The sequence below is a fragment of the Pinus tabuliformis genome, chromosome 8 (assembly GCF_031772625.1).
Source record: "Pinus tabuliformis cultivar Carrire ecotype Pingquan chromosome 8, CPIR1, whole genome shotgun sequence".
NCBI classification, from domain to species: domain Eukaryota; kingdom Viridiplantae; phylum Streptophyta; class Pinopsida; order Pinales; family Pinaceae; genus Pinus; species Pinus tabuliformis.
Genome location: NC_142294.1, coordinates 824,327,515 through 824,343,812, shown reverse-complemented (window position 1 = coordinate 824,343,812; position 16,298 = coordinate 824,327,515).

Below are 16,298 nucleotides of genomic sequence, written 5' to 3'. Positions count from 1 at the left end.
ACAGATGTGTTGTTCATGAGCTTGATTTAGGAGAGACCGTGATCAAAGGTACAAGAACTCCAAAAAACTTATACATACTCAAAGGAGGACAACAACAGTGCTATCTAAGAAAAAATGATGAAAACTGGCTGTGGCATAGAAGATTGAGACATATAAGCTTTTCTCAAATAAGAAAAGCATGCAGACTCAAGGTTGTTTGTGATCTTCCAGATATCAGCATCCCAGAAAATACAATATGTAAACCATGTCAAATCGGTAAGCAAACTAGAGTTCACTTCATGGAAAAAGAAGGGTCAGCTAGTAAGCCTCTTGAACTTATCCATACTGATTTATGTGGACCAACAAGGAAAAAGCCACCTCATGGAGAAGAATACTTTATTTTGTTCATTGATGATTTTTCCAGAATGTGTTGGATAGGTCTTCTAAAGCATAAAGATGAAGCATTTGAAAAGTTCCAAGCCTTAAAGATATGGTTGAAAATGAATCAGATCGAAAAATCAAATGCCTCAAATCTCATCGAGGAGGGGAATTTCTATCGAATGAATTCTTTGACTTTTGTGAACAACATGGAATAAAAAGGGAATTCTCCACTGCAAGAACACCTCAGCAAAATTGTGTAGTAGAAAGGATGAACATAACAGTTCAAAAAATGGCTCGAGCCATGCTAGATGAATCTGGAACTCCTGCAACCTTCTGGGGTGAAGCTGCATTCGCTGCCGTGACTATTCTCAACAAAGCAAATGTTGGGGTAAATAGCACTCAAACTCCACATGAACTTTGGCATGGTAAGAATCCTACTATAAAATACTTTAAAGTTTTTGGAAGCAAATGTTTTATCAAAAGGACTGATGAAAAACTTGGTAAGTTTGAACCCAAAGCAAATGAAGGGATTCTTCTTGGTTATTCTTCCAAAAGTAAAGGATATAAATGTTATAATAAAAGACTTGGGAAAAGTGTTTAAAGCATTGTTGTAGTTGATGAAGCATGTAGAAATCCAAAACAGATAAAATCAACAGAAGATTATGACAATGAGGAAGACGGGGATTACTTTCCCACATCAAATCAAAATTATGTTGAAGAAGAAACCAATGAAGCACCAAGAGAATATATAATGGTAGAAGAAAAGACTCCATCTAGGTATGTTCAAAAAGATCATCCAGAAACTCAAATTTTAGGAGAAAGGGGGGCTGGTGTACAGACAAGAAGAACTATTATAAGGACCTCAAGCTATCTAGCATTACTATCCTCCACCGAACCTCAAAATGTAAATTAAGTATGAAAAAATGAGTGTTGGGTCAAGACCATGGATGAAGAACTTGAGCAAATTGAAAAGAATGACACTTTGGAATTAGTTCCTAGACCTCCTGATAAAAATATTATAGGAACTAAATGGATATTCAAGAACAAGTTGAATGAAAATGGAGAATTCATTAGAAACAAGGCCAGACTTGTTTGTAAAGAGTATGCTCAACAAGAAGGTATAGATTTTGAAGAAAATTTTGCACCTGTTACTAGACTTGAAGCCATAAGAATGTTTCTTGTTCTTTCCAGTTTTCGGAAATTCAAAGTATACCAAATGGATGTAATATCAACCTTCCTTAATGGAGATTTAGGAGAAGAAGTTTATATTGAACAGCCAGAAGGATTCATTCTTGGAAATGATGCAAAACTTGTGTGCAGACTCAAAAAGGCTCTCTATGGTCTGGAATAGGCTCCAAGGGCTTGGTATTACCACCTTAACAAATATCTACACCAACAAGGTTTCACAAAAGTTTTGCAGATAGCAATTTATATACAAAGATTGAAAATGATAAATTTCTAATTATTATTGTTTATGTTGATGATATCATTTTGGTAGAAATGAAGAATCCATGAGTCAGAATTTTTCTTCAGTAATGCAGCAAAAGTTTTAAGTGTCCTTGCTTGGTGAACTTACCTATTTTCTTTGTCTACAAGTTCAGAAAACTAAAGATGGTATTTTTCTTTCACAAACCAAATATCTCAAGTAGATCTTGAAAAAGTACGGAATGGAAGATTCTAAACATGTATGGACTCCAATGGTAACAGGATGTAGTCTCAGCTCAAATGATGAATCAACAATAGTACATCAACCAACTTACAGATCCATGATTGACAGTCTTCTTTATATAATAGGTAGCTGACCTGACATCAAGCATGCAATAGGAATAGTTGGAAGATTCCAAGCAAATCCAAAGGAATCACACCTTCGGGCAGTTAAAAGAATTTTCAAATATCTTCAAGGAACTAAGGACTTTGGACTATGGTATCCTAGAGATGCAGATATTACTCTTCATGCATATACAAATGCAGATTGGGCAGGAAGTGTTGATGATAGAAAAAGCACTAGTGGTGGTGCATTCTATATGGGTTCTAGGTTAGTTTCTTGGTTCAGCAAGAAACAAAGTTCAATTGTTTTATATATATAGCTAAAGCAGAATATGTGGTTGTTGCATCTTGCTGCACACAACTACTTTGGATGATGCAAAATTTGCAAGACGTTCTAATCACATGTACTCCACCCATCTCCATTCTATGTGATAATACAAGTGCCATAAGTATTTCAAAGAATCCAGTCATGCACTCCAAGACCAAGCACATACCCATCAAGTACCATTTTCTATGAGAAGAAGTGATTGAACAAAAGGTCACATTGGAGTATGTCCCCTCCAAAGAACAGGTTGTTGATATATTCACTAAACCACTACCCAGAGAAACATTTGAATATCGCAGACAAAATCTGGGAGTTGTTGCTGCATCATCCTGCTATTAAATCCAATTTTTCAGAGGAAGTTTACTACACGCTGGTTTCATGAATTATATGCGCGTATACACATGGGTTGCCTTGGCTAAAAGAGCGTATATGTTTTTCTAACAACAAAAAAAACAGTGGTAGCACAGGTTCAAGGTGAGCATTCACATTCCACATTTTTGGCATTATGGTTGCTGAACTCAGCTATTTCTTAGTTGCATCAGTCATTAGTATGATATAACTTCTTCTATCATGGTCTATATTTCAATGATTTCTATTGGTCATATGATGCAATGTATTTCCCCAATATCCTTGGGATGGATGATGTAATAATTGTTGTAATTCTATCATGTATAAACTTTGGTATATCCCCACTTGGTTGGGCAGATGAGTCAAATCTGGCATATCCCCACTTGGTTGAGTGATTGATGTATGTATGGGTTCGTGGTCATAGGGAGGTCATACTCACTTTGTTGAGTTATAGTGTCATGTTACCGAGCCACAGAAACATGCTGGACCACAATAGATAGAGGCCTGGAAATATTTCATAGGCCTGGGCACTGGAGGTCTGGAACCTTAGGGTATGGATTCTTCTTCAAGTAGTTTCACTTTCACATTATTAGTGAATAAGAATAAGGGTAAATAAGGGGGTATGTTCTTCGGATCTATCAAAATGCAGTAGGTATACTTGCTTTAGTCCACATGCAGTATAGACTCTGAGCTGAGTAAGCCCATAGATGCGAAAAGTTCAACTTGGACTAAGGCAACTAGGGACTAAAGAGATACGGGCTAAAGCTAAGGCTTGTCAGGACTTGCACCATTTCATATTATATTCATCTTGCAGATTTCATATTACAATGCAGGTCGATATAAATCAGTTCGATGAAGGCAGTTCGTTCGATGAAGGCAATTCACAAGGTCGAAGAATACAGGTAGTTATCAGGTCGGGTCTCCGGTCGAAGGGGGAAGGTCGAGGAGGTATAGAGAGAAGATATCAGGAGAGAAGCAATCGGGCAGTTCAAAATCGATCATATCTAATCGGGTGTGTATCAGTTTCCTCCTTCAGTGTCCTACCTCGCTCTTATTATATTGAATCATCTCTCTGCAGACTCGACATGTACTCAAGGGGAGTATGGATAGCATCATGCAAAGGAGGAAAGTAGAGTGGTCCGCCCTTTTCCCTTGATGTCAAAGGGGGAGAGTATTTTGGTATTTTGGTGTTGTATGGTACCTCTAACAGTGTTTACAACTTGCAATACTAAACACCATCATGGTTTCCATCAATTCCAAAGGGGGAGATTGTTGGCATTATGAGACAAGTATTTCCTTGATGGCAACTCTACAAGTCAACTCAGTTTTGATAAGAGGCTAACAAAAATATTTAGAGGCAATAGGGTAGTGGTACAGAGGATCAGGAAGATGGAACTAAGGTCTATTGATCAGAATAAAGAAGTTGAAGGAAGAAGATGATGTAAGAGTAGTTTAAGAGATACATGCAGGTTCACTTAGTCCAAGCATCGTATACACGCAGGTACTCAGAAGAGAAATAGCGTATAATGTACACACGCACTCCCACAGAAGGCAAAGTGCGTACATGTTGAAAACCATGATTTTGGTCCGAGGTATTTGGTCCAATGTATCTTTGGACCATGATATTGACCCTAGGTATTTAGTCTGAGGTATTCAGTCTGTGGTATTTGATCCAAGGTATTAGTCCTAAGTGGATTTGGTCCATGGTATTGAGAAAGGCCAAAAACTATATAAAGAAGAGAGGATCATAAGGCCAGATGTGTAAGTGAATAAGGTTCTAAGGAATAATTCTATCTGAAGTATATTTTATGTTGCAGGGTTATGTTTGGGACTAGATCTGAAATATTTATGTGCACCTGAGTTCAATATTGGATTAGGATCATGAGACCTAAAATGACTTATTCTTGAATGATCTGATATTGGTTGAGGCTAGATCTGATGTTTTGCGTCTGTTTTATTCGATATCTATCATGATCTGGGTTTGTCTGAAGTCTAGAATTGCAGCAAAGTTGTGAGTCAATGTTTGCAGATCTGTACGTAGGTTTGCCTCGGTAAAAGAGCATATACACACAGTTTTTGTTCTTTCAAGTAGCATATACAAAAGAAAGGCTTGATGTTCAGAGATGACTGACCTATCAAATCAGTATTGTTGATTTATTGCTACTGCTATTTTACTGTTGTCTGTCAATAAAGTCTTCTTAGATCTGAATGTAAATCTGAATGCATAAGGAGGTTGATATTTGATTGATTGTATATGTGAGAAGAAATGTTTTCTATTTCCTGTCTATGTAAATTTCTATAAGTTGACAGTAGATGTTCACTACACTGTTGGTTGGTACAGTTGTGACATAGAAATTTTATGATTCAGAATCTTTAGAGGTATATGCAGGTTGGGCTGAAGGAAGTAGCGTATACATGAAATTTTTCTTCATTGAAGTAGTGTATACAGTCTGACACATGAATTTTTGAGGTTTCAGTTGGTTCTAAATGTTGATATAGGTTTCTGGGTTCAGCACAGTGTTCTGGTGACAGTGATCTGATTGTTTTAGATTAACTACATGGTGGTTGATAAAGTTTGAGTTTCTAAATTTTTGATGGGTTATTGATGAGTCAAGGTCTTCATATGTCTTGATATGTGCCAGGAGAATCCAGTCTAAAAATTCATGAAACGTGGTCCCTGGCGGAAGAGTGGAGTTTTCTGTAGGTTGGCACCTACGTACTAGTAAACATATTGGCTAGTACTAGAGCGAGGTGGTTGTAGCTCCCTTCCAGTAGAAGTTGGAGAATGGGAGAAGGTTGTCACCTTCTACAAGTAGAAGCCTGCGTACTGGTATGAGTCTGCACCAGTACAAGATTGTAAACAAATTTTCTTATTATTAAAAGAAGACAGAGACGACAGCAGTTGGTGGTTTTCACCCACATTGGGTTTCCACCTTAACTCTTGGTGTTCATGTGTGTTGCTTATGTGTAATGGTTTATTATGTTTATACTGCACATGGTTATTATTTAATTATTGATGAAATACTGATGCACTAATTGAATATCAACAAATGATGAATTAACTAAATCATAAGTATATTGCATAAACATTGGTTGCCTTAAAGACAGTTGCGTGTACACGCTAGTTCCCCTCTCTGAAGTAGCGTATATAAATCTGATTATGAAGAAGAAAAATTCTTGATCTGACAATATTGATTCACCCCCCCTCTCAGTATTATTTCCAACATCTTCAACCACATATATAGGGTTATAGACTCCATGACAGTCCTGTAAGAAACCCTATGGAACTATGTAGAAGTTTACTCTCAAGCTATTCCCTGATGATAACGAAAGATATTCGGGCTGCTGATAATGTATGGTTGACTAAGCCTTCCTGAGTGGGTTTTGACTATCCTTCCACTAAAAGGAAAATAACCATTTTAACATTATAACAACGCCTTTTGTACAAGGTCAAGGGATTATAGCCCGGTGAAGGAATATCCATGTATATGTACAGATCCTTCCAACTGGGCAGTTAATAAAAAGGGCCTTTGTGCCTAATGTTCCAAGTGTTATTCCATATCCTTAAGAATCATTTCACTACATGTGGCAATCAAATGTCCTATGATCAACACCAACAAGCATATCACACAATAATTCATTTCCAGTTCCGAAGCACACACTTGGTTTGTTTAACAATATCATTCATTTTAGGGAAGCAATACGTATACAGATATATTTAACATATCCATTAGTACCATCTCCCCACAAGGTGCAACCACATGCTTATGCATCAATAGTCTCCATTTTTATCCAAAGATGCAATGTCATTTCAGCAAAAATGCAATGTAATTTCATTAGCATTTAAATAAGTGTATGAGACTACTTATGTTTAAAATTGTAGGGAAACTGAGTTAGGGATGAGGGCTCTCCACCCAACTATAGACAATTGCAAACACTCTTACTTGCAGCTGTCACCGCCAAGCCAAATTCTAGATTCTGAGGGGGGTTCCTGTTTAAGGGAATCGAACAAAAGCTGTCAACTGAAAACACGAAATCCCAAAGGACCTCTTCCTCAATCCCACCAGTTGACTACTACCATCGTATTCAACGCGGGGAATCTATAGTTTCTCTATCTCACCCCTAGTGCATACATAGTGATTCACTCCCTTCTCGGAAATCCATGATCCACTGTAATAGTAAGGAAATAACCAGAGGTCTTCAATCAAGTCTTCCTTTTATGCTTCTTTGGGATTTTTCTCTTCCCATCCTATCCAGGGATCCAATCATGCTATCTCAACCCACAACCTCAAGGGGACCCAAGTTTTTATAGGGCTCCAAATATTACATCTCAACCCACAGTCTCTAGGGAACTAAGCTATTGAATGGCTCTAGATACTTTGTCTCAACCTATAGCCTCCAAGGACCCAAGATATTACAGAGATCTAGGGATCCTATCTTAACCCACATCCTCCAAGGAACCCAAGTTGTTATAGGGCTTCATATATTAGAAATTCAATCGAGAGTCTCTAGGGAACCTGAGGACCAAACCCCTTCTCTTCGCTTCACTTCTAGTCCGCTTGTTGATCGCACTGATCTCTTCCTCCTCTCTTAACTTCGTAATACCTGCTCTCCTTGGATGATTCCCCAAGTTATTACCTTCTTCCAACTACTTCTCACTTCACCCTAAATTCCCATGCTGCTTTCTTTTACTTGTTCTACATGGGTTCTTCATCCCCATCCTTGCTACCTTTCCTGATATCGTCCTCCCTAGATTTTGTTTCCTCTTTTCCTTGCTAAGCTTCTTCAGTGTATGGATATGTGTCCTTTCTTTTGCAGCTTAGTTAATTTAAGATCCATCCCACTAAAACCATTCAACCAGCCTTTAGTGGTTGTCAAAGCAATTCAAGTTTCTTCTATGCATAAGAAAACCTCAATCATCCCAAGAAATCAATCCTCCTCCCCAACTCTGAAATATGTGTCGCTTTGAATCAATCCCATTTTTAAATTTCACATATTTGTACAAATATTACAATGCATTTTATGAGAGAATCATGGGTGGGGTTGTCACATGTCACTCCAGGGGAATAAATAATCAATATTTATAGTATGTCACCCTTCATTGGAAGTTGAAAAAACTATTGGGATGTGTCATCCACGAGAATCATGAAGATATGAATTATATCATATCATTCTTGGATGAAATTCAACAAAATTAGTGGAATATGTGAGACAATATGATCAAGTTGGATTCTTGCCTAGCCCACATGGAAAAACACAACCAATGTGATTTTAAACTAGAAGAGCCTTCAAGTGTGTCGATGTCATGGAATGTGTTAGCCTCATACTCACATAAACAATCAATAAGTCCAAGTATTCACAAAATAATGAAATTATGAAATTATTAATCATGAAAGTAGACTTACTATAGAAGTCTACGTATGACCAAACATGGAAATGGAGATCACACAAAAACAACTAAGATATTTGTGGAGATATTCATGGAGATATTATAGAGAAATTTATGGATAAGGTTCAGCCAATTACCCAAATTGGTAATTTTTTATCATAACCTCAACTCTATATTACGAGGCTTCATGTGTGTGAATAATGTATCATTATTTTCTGTGAATATACAATCAGGCTTAAAATCCTTTTCCGCCAACGTTTTTGTATCTTGAATTATTTTTTGTTTTCATTAATTATTTTCAATTGGTATCAGAGCCTGAGTGAATCCATAGTCCTTTGGGCTCGATATTTCCATGGTAGTCTTCCATGGGAAAGCATTGAATAACATATGAAGTAGCCAATTTCATGTGGTTGTACACATTGAATGGAAGGTCGTTGAAGGTTTGGGCATGGAGTAAACCTGTGAGTGAGCATTTTGGAAATATGTGCCTGATTCCTTTAGAAGGCCATTGTATATGGAATAAATCAACATGCAGGAGGGAGCTAGTGCTCGATGACTTGGTGTGCTTTTAAGATAATCTACTTCCAACAATACTTTTTGTGGAGGTCGAAGTTCGAACTGATCTTCCTCAGGGTTTCCTCACCAATCAACACTTCTTCAATGATCCACTATAGAAGAACAACCAAGTTCAAATTGTAGCCACCAGGCACCAAAACTAGAAAATTAGGAGAATCGCCTTAGTGAATTGACAAAAGGTGAGATGTGATCTACAATCAACGTTGAAGGAGAAAGGAAGTGTGGTATCTGCATACTATTTGAGATCTGAGTACTGTGAGAGATCTGATTTTTTATCTTAATTCCTAGTGACATAATTTTTTATGGATGTTGGTTCCATGATGACGCATGAAGAAGGGAGAATCCAAATCTGTAACTGAGCCCAATTTTTGAATTACAAATCTAGAAGTTGACCATAAATTTGTTTTCTCAACACTGATGAATAAATATCTTTGGTATTATTTTGTACAACCATTTTTTACGTTGTACATCGAGATTTTAGTCTCCACTAAAATGATTCACTGGTATAGTGCCTCAATTCATATTAACATAACAAATTGAATTTGTAGGCGTGTTTTTCTGAAAGTAGAGGGAAAATCTAACCATATGATAGTGAAATAAATGAAATCAATCAAATTTAATTAGAGGTTGCAAATGAAGACCATAGAGTTTTCCCTCAATGTCATTGAAAATGCTCAAAGATTGTGAGAAGCTCTTTGAAGTGGAAATTTCATGAAGGAATATGATGCAAATGGGACACACTTCTAGATAACATTTTTCCTACTAGCAACAACCAGTTCTGCCTTAGTCGTTTTCTAGTTGACACCTTCATTGATATTGATACCCCAACAACTGAAATACTTGATTTTCTCTTAATGGAATTGCCAGAGGCCTTTGGCGTTGGTAGCGGTAATGTCAGTGGGCCTTATGACATTCTAATTTTATATTGAAGATCTAGATTTTGTGACCTTTTATGTTATATTGAGAAATGGTAAATTAAGAATGTTGCATGGAAGATTAATGGGTTTTGACCAAGTAATGGGTTTTGGAAGGTGGCTTTGGTTGAAAAAATTCTCCTGTGAAATTTTCGTCCTCTGGTATAGATCCCAATGGAGCTCTAGTGTCTAGACAATCATGCAATTCTGAATCTATGCACCACTTCTCCCTGATGGAAATGCTACAATTTATCTCAAAATCGAATTGAGCAAACGATGATTTCTCTCATGGGATATACCACTTACAACAGAAAATCTCGACACATAGCCTGGGAATTAATCACGCCACAACTGACACCTTAAGGTTGGTAAAAGAAAATCAATTGAGCATTAAATTGAAAGAAGCAAAGCACAAGATCAAGCGAGCGTGAAATTCAAGAAAGTTTAAGCAAACAAGTTCAAGCGAGTGAGTTCAAATGGGGAAAATTATTCAATTGTCAGAGTTTCTGAATAATCTGATACTATCCACTACTGAGCAAATATTGAAATCAGCAAAGTCACTCTTATTGATATTAAACGGAATCTACATTATGCACATGAGGCAGTTGAATTTATCCAAGTTGAGTCACAACTACAACAAGGGTAGTTGCAGCAGAAGAGTCATGTTTTTGAACCATTCAACAATACAACTTCAAATGCAGAAGATGATCATTCCAAGCCACTTAGCGATACAAATTCTAGTGTATAAGTTGTACACGATCAAGTCCAACCTTCCTTTTCCAAGCCAATCATCAAACCGTGGGAAGAAATTCAGTGAAAAAAAATGGTTATGGTTTAGGATATGACAAAAATGATAGTAATTTTCATATTCCCGATTATTCAAAACCAATCAAGTTCATCAGTGGAGGATTTCTTGATCAAGCAACATCAAAAATCAATGAGAAAGTTAAAGACAAGAAAAAATGCCAACACTGTCAAAGAACTGGTCATATGGAAGATCAATATTTTGATCTCTATCCTTGTCAACATTTTGGAAAGAAAAAACATTCATCGAAGAGTTGTTCCAATCAAAATAAACCAACCATATTGAAGATTAATTATGCATGGATTGATCCGTGGGAGTGGATGTCAGCACTCAAATGATTATATATGTTTTATCGAATAATTAAATCTCACATGAAGACAAATATTGCAGCCAACAGTCAAATGAAGATGGTAGTCTCAAGTGTTTGAAAGAGGGAGTACAATGGTGAAACTTTCCTACATCTTAAGGGGGGATTTCAAAACAAATTCAGATGGTAACAGTCTCTCATTTTAGCTGAAAAAGGGGGGAATTGATGAAGAAATTGAAATTGAATTGATGTTGACGGTTGTCAGACTTAAAGTTTTGACAACAACACAACTTGCCAGCAGGCATCAAAATTTTCCAGTGAGCAAGCGATTGGGATGATGATTGAGAGCAAATATGGGAATTTTTGTTCACTTGGGTGTTTATTGGAAATAGAAAAGGATAGATAAATCCTTTTGCATTGTAGCTTGCCAATAGATTGAGTTTTCAAGCATTGTTAGGAATGTATCAGACTTGAAGTTTAGTCACTTCTCTTGGTTTTCTCTTTTCATATTGGAGTTTTTAGCATCCAATTTTGGCAGTTTTTCAGGTAGTTCTTCATCGAGGCTCAACTCAAGAATTTTTTTTTGAAACCAGCTCACAAAATAGAAGAAAAATATATATCAATGACTTCAAAAGTAGCCTCTTCTAGGGGGGAAACCTCCTTTACATTACATAAAATTAACAGTTCTTGGATGATACAAATGGCAAGACCTCCTTTCTATATATAGGAATCTAAGGGGTCACAATATAATCAGAGACGACATAACAATAATAATGTAAGGGCACAATAATAACAATAGCAGGCTTCTATGGAGCATAATAATAACATTATGGGCACAAAATGGGCACAACAATAACAATAAGGGGTACAATAAAAATAATAATAAGGGAATATGCTAGTATTATAGGGACCTAACATGCCCCTCTCCTTCAAAAAAGTGTTGTCCTCAACGCTTGAGTAGTTCTAGATGCTTTTGTATAAAAGTCTCATCCTCCCATGTGGAATCTTCAGCGGGTAAGTTCTTAACTTGATGAGATACTCTAAAATTGATCAATTTTGTAGCTGTCGAGTTCTTGTTTCTGTGATTGCTTCAGGTTCCAATATGATTTTTCCTTCCTCGTCAAGTTCTGGAAATATTGTTTGAACTGGGATCTTGTCACCTATAACCTTATTTAAGCATGAAACATGGAAAACTGGGTGCACTCAGGAAGATGCAGGAAGTTCCAATTTGTATAGGTGGGAGGCCTTTAGGAGTCTCAAATACCCTGGAATGATTGTCCAAGACTTTTTGGAGATATGGAGAAACAGATGATTCCAATGTGGAAACCTCTAGCGAACATAATTGTGCAATTACACCTCGTTGTTATTTCTTTAGAATCTTTGTCATGTTGTTAGAGCTGATTATCTTTCCCAATTTCCCTACGATACCCCTTAATTCAATTTCCTTTCCTTCGAAAAAAATTCAAGAAAAGTTATTGAAAATTAAAAGCTATCATACCCAAAGATTGTAGCCATTGAACTTGTAGTACACCATCAGAACCACCCATTGGAATGGAAAGAATTGGACTATTCAACACATATTCTCCCATTGATAGCTTGATATTATGGCACTTTCCAGATAAATTTATGGTTTCTCCATTTGCAACCATCACTTGACACTCTGGTGCTTGATATAGGAAGTAGTTCAATTCCTTGGCTATCTTACAATGAATAAAATTATGGGTATTTCCTGAATCAATCAACACTATTACCTTTTTCTTCTTGATATGTCCTTCTATCTTAATAGCTTCAGAGTGGTAATTCCAGCCAATGCATTACAATAGATGTTCGTATTAATTTCTTCTTTCTCTAAGGTTTTTTCTTGGTGTGTATCCTCTTCTTTTGATGTTTCTTGTTCCTTTTCTTCCTCCTCTTCACAATCTATGTAAAATAATTTTTTCTCAGCACAAGTATGACCTTTAGTGTATTTTCTATCACAACTGTAACAAAGCCCTTTTGCTCTTTTTTCTTCCAATTTTTTTGGTGTCAACCTTGTAGGTTGTGGAAGGCTAGGGGCAAAAATACTTCCATGTTTATTGTTGTGAGTGGTAGGCTTCCTTTTTGCCATAATTTTTCTTTCAATTTTTATTTGCCAACCTAAATTCCTTCTCCAATGAATCAAGTTCCCAAAGGCAAACTTTATGTTGGATGTTATCCTTTAAAGTCCCTATGAACACATCAATCTTATGCTCCTCTAGAATATCTTTTACCCTTATATTCAATTTTTGGAAGAATATGCTTACTAGGCGTTTCCATTTTCTTTCTTTGGGTCATCAATGAATGATAATTTTTCTTCACAATTCCCTTTTAATAACTTCAAACTACTTTGTCAAACAAAACTTATGCAAATAAAATAAAATAAAATAAAAAAATACACACCTTCTTTTTTTCCGCTTCGTATGAGCTCGATATTGAAACGACTGTAACTCTGTAATTTTGGATCTCCAAGTTCTGAAATGTCGGCCTATGATAGCCCTCTGAGTCCTATTTCCAACCTGACAAATCTAATCGTGATTTGATCCTCTAAGAAAGTGTTATGCCCAATCTCCCGCGATGACCTAATTATAGATGGGTTCCATAGAGCAAACTTGTACGACGTACCACGTGTCACTGTTTTGACCTTCGGCTCTGAAAAATGATACCCAACAAACTAAATTCCATCCTATTTCTGTCACTTTTTACTAAATTTGAATCCAATGCTCCGAGAGAGAGTTATGATGATTTTCCCAAGGTGACCCGTTTTAGATCGAATTTGGGAGCCTGCAAAAACCCTAACTTCCTCAGTTCATATCTCCCCAAATATAGGGATACAAGATATGACATTTAGTCACGAGGTTCATCATGATTTTGGATCAAATGGGTTTTAATTTCAGCTTCTGAAGCTTCGTAGAAAAAATATGACAGCGACAACGCCACAATGACTTGTTTTAAGCAGCGAAACCCTTGTAATCAAAATCCTCTTATATCGATTGTTATGAAACCAACTCACAAAATAGAAGAAAGAGATAGATCAACGACTCCAAAAGTAGCCTCCTCGAGGGGGCAACCTCCTTTACATTACATAAAATGAACCATTCTTGGATGATATAAATGACAAGACCTCATTTCTATATATAGGAGTCTAAGAGGTCACAATATAATCAGAGCTAACATAACAATAATAATGTAAGGGCACAATAATAACAATAGTGGGCTTATATGGGACACAATAATAACATTATGGGGACAACATGGACACAACAATAACAATAATGGGTGCAAGGACAATAATAATAAGGGAATACACTAGTATTATAGGGACCTACCAATTTTCAACATGAAGACTTGGAGATGGTACTAGGTTCTTACTTTGAACTTATAATTGAGTGGGGGGATTTTATCCTCATACTCACATAAAAAATCGATAAGTCAAAGTACTAAGAAAATAACAAAATTATGAAATTATTAATCATAAATGTAGACTTACTCTAGAAGTCTACGTATGACCAAACATGGGAATGGAGATCACACAAAATCATCTAAGATAATTGTGGAGATATTCATGGAGATATTGTGGAGAAATTTATGGAGAAGATTCAACCAATTAGCCAAATTGGTAATTTGTTATGATAATCTCAATTCTATAATATGAGGCCTCATGTGTTTGAAAAATGTATCGTTATTTTCTGTGAATATGCAATCAGTCTTAAAAGCCTTTTCCGCCAAAGTTTCTGTTTCTTGAATTATTATTTTTTTCATTAATTATTTTCAAAATGTTCCACCAACAGTTAGGGGATCTCCTCGGTGTAGAATCCCAATTAGAATCTACACTATTTGGTTTAGGAGTCCTATCTAGTATGTAGGTCCGACAACCATCACATTTCCTATGATTCGCTTTAGACAAACGAACAAAAATCGTTAGAGAACAAAATATAACCATTGATAAATGAAAATAAGAAACTTATGGAAGTTAAGCACGCAAGATGATATGGGTATAACAACAGGTAAGTAGCGGTTACATGAATCTTAAGATAATTAATGTTAGAAAAACCTCAAATAAAACCCATGTATTCAATATAAATTAGTTCATTGATCATAAATATCAATGATCTCATGAATGCATGTAAAGGCATACAATCCCATATATAATATATACTCAAATCTATGAAATAGTACACCAATAATAAGAAGGATGTAAGCTCACCATTCGATCACCACAAAAAATCTTACAATGATTTATAACACATGAAAGATTGCACACCTAAGAATCAAAGACTAAAATACTCATCACATAATCACATGAAAAATCCACGACACCCATAAATCGAAGTACAAAATCAGCGCTTTTATTCACAAGATATACACTAGCTCTCACAACAATATGCACCAATATTGTCCAAAATTAAAGGTTCTTTACATTGGGTTATGAGGACATATTTATAGAAAATGGGTGACCATTTGTCTACCTCGGTAACTCTTGAGTTACCTTATGACCTTTCATATTATCATATGACTCTTTGCTCTATTATCTTTTCTACTACTAGCATATAATATGAAAGGAAAAGAAATGTTCCTAACCTACTAATATAGTTATAAAGAGATCCAGGACATCCAAATGCACTTCTTGTATTAGGAATGTATGCCAATGCTTGTACTCCTTTTCAAGACTGGTAACCTTATGTTGTAGCTCATCCCCATGCCTGTGAAGCATTCTAGAGCATCTAGAAACACGATGGATTTATTCACCTTCACTTGATTTAATAGGGTCATGAGATTCGTGTACATCCTTACAAGCTCCACCACATATTGGGCAATCGTTTCCTTCGTAACATGTAAGTCCTATATAGTAGCAACTTATTTAAAAAGATTTAGGAATATTTGGATTTCTACTTGGACTTCTTCTTGTGGCCTCACGTCAACTACTGAACCAATAGAAGGGAATTTATGCACCTGAATAAGAGATTCTAACCCACTCAGTAAATGTTTACATGAAGTTAGAACCTTTTCCAAATCCTTTGCTAACTTTTCATGTGAGTGGACCTTGGTCTGGATTGCAACTTTATCATTTTTTGTAGTTATCCAATCCTTTCTGGGAAGAGCTTCTAGTGCATCTAGATATTGAGTGGTACACTCATGTATGCTCTCGATAGCTTCTATGGATTGATTGAGCATTTCTCCCCTTTCTTTAGATCATGCTTGCATGGTTAGGAACATTGATATAAGCTAATGAAGCTTCATCATTTCTTGGTAGGCTAGGTCCATGACATCTTATAATATTGTCAGCTCTCCTTGAATGGATGGTTGTAACTCCTTGCTACTTGAATGAGTCATATACAAGGCTTGGTTTTCATTTTGTACTTGTGTAAACCTTTGCGACTATAAGCGGGTTGCAAAGTAGGGAAACGATAGGTATAAACTTAGCTCACTTGGATTCATGGTTTGGGAGAGCCTATGATATGTTTTCCTAATCGTCGTGACTTGAGCCTTAC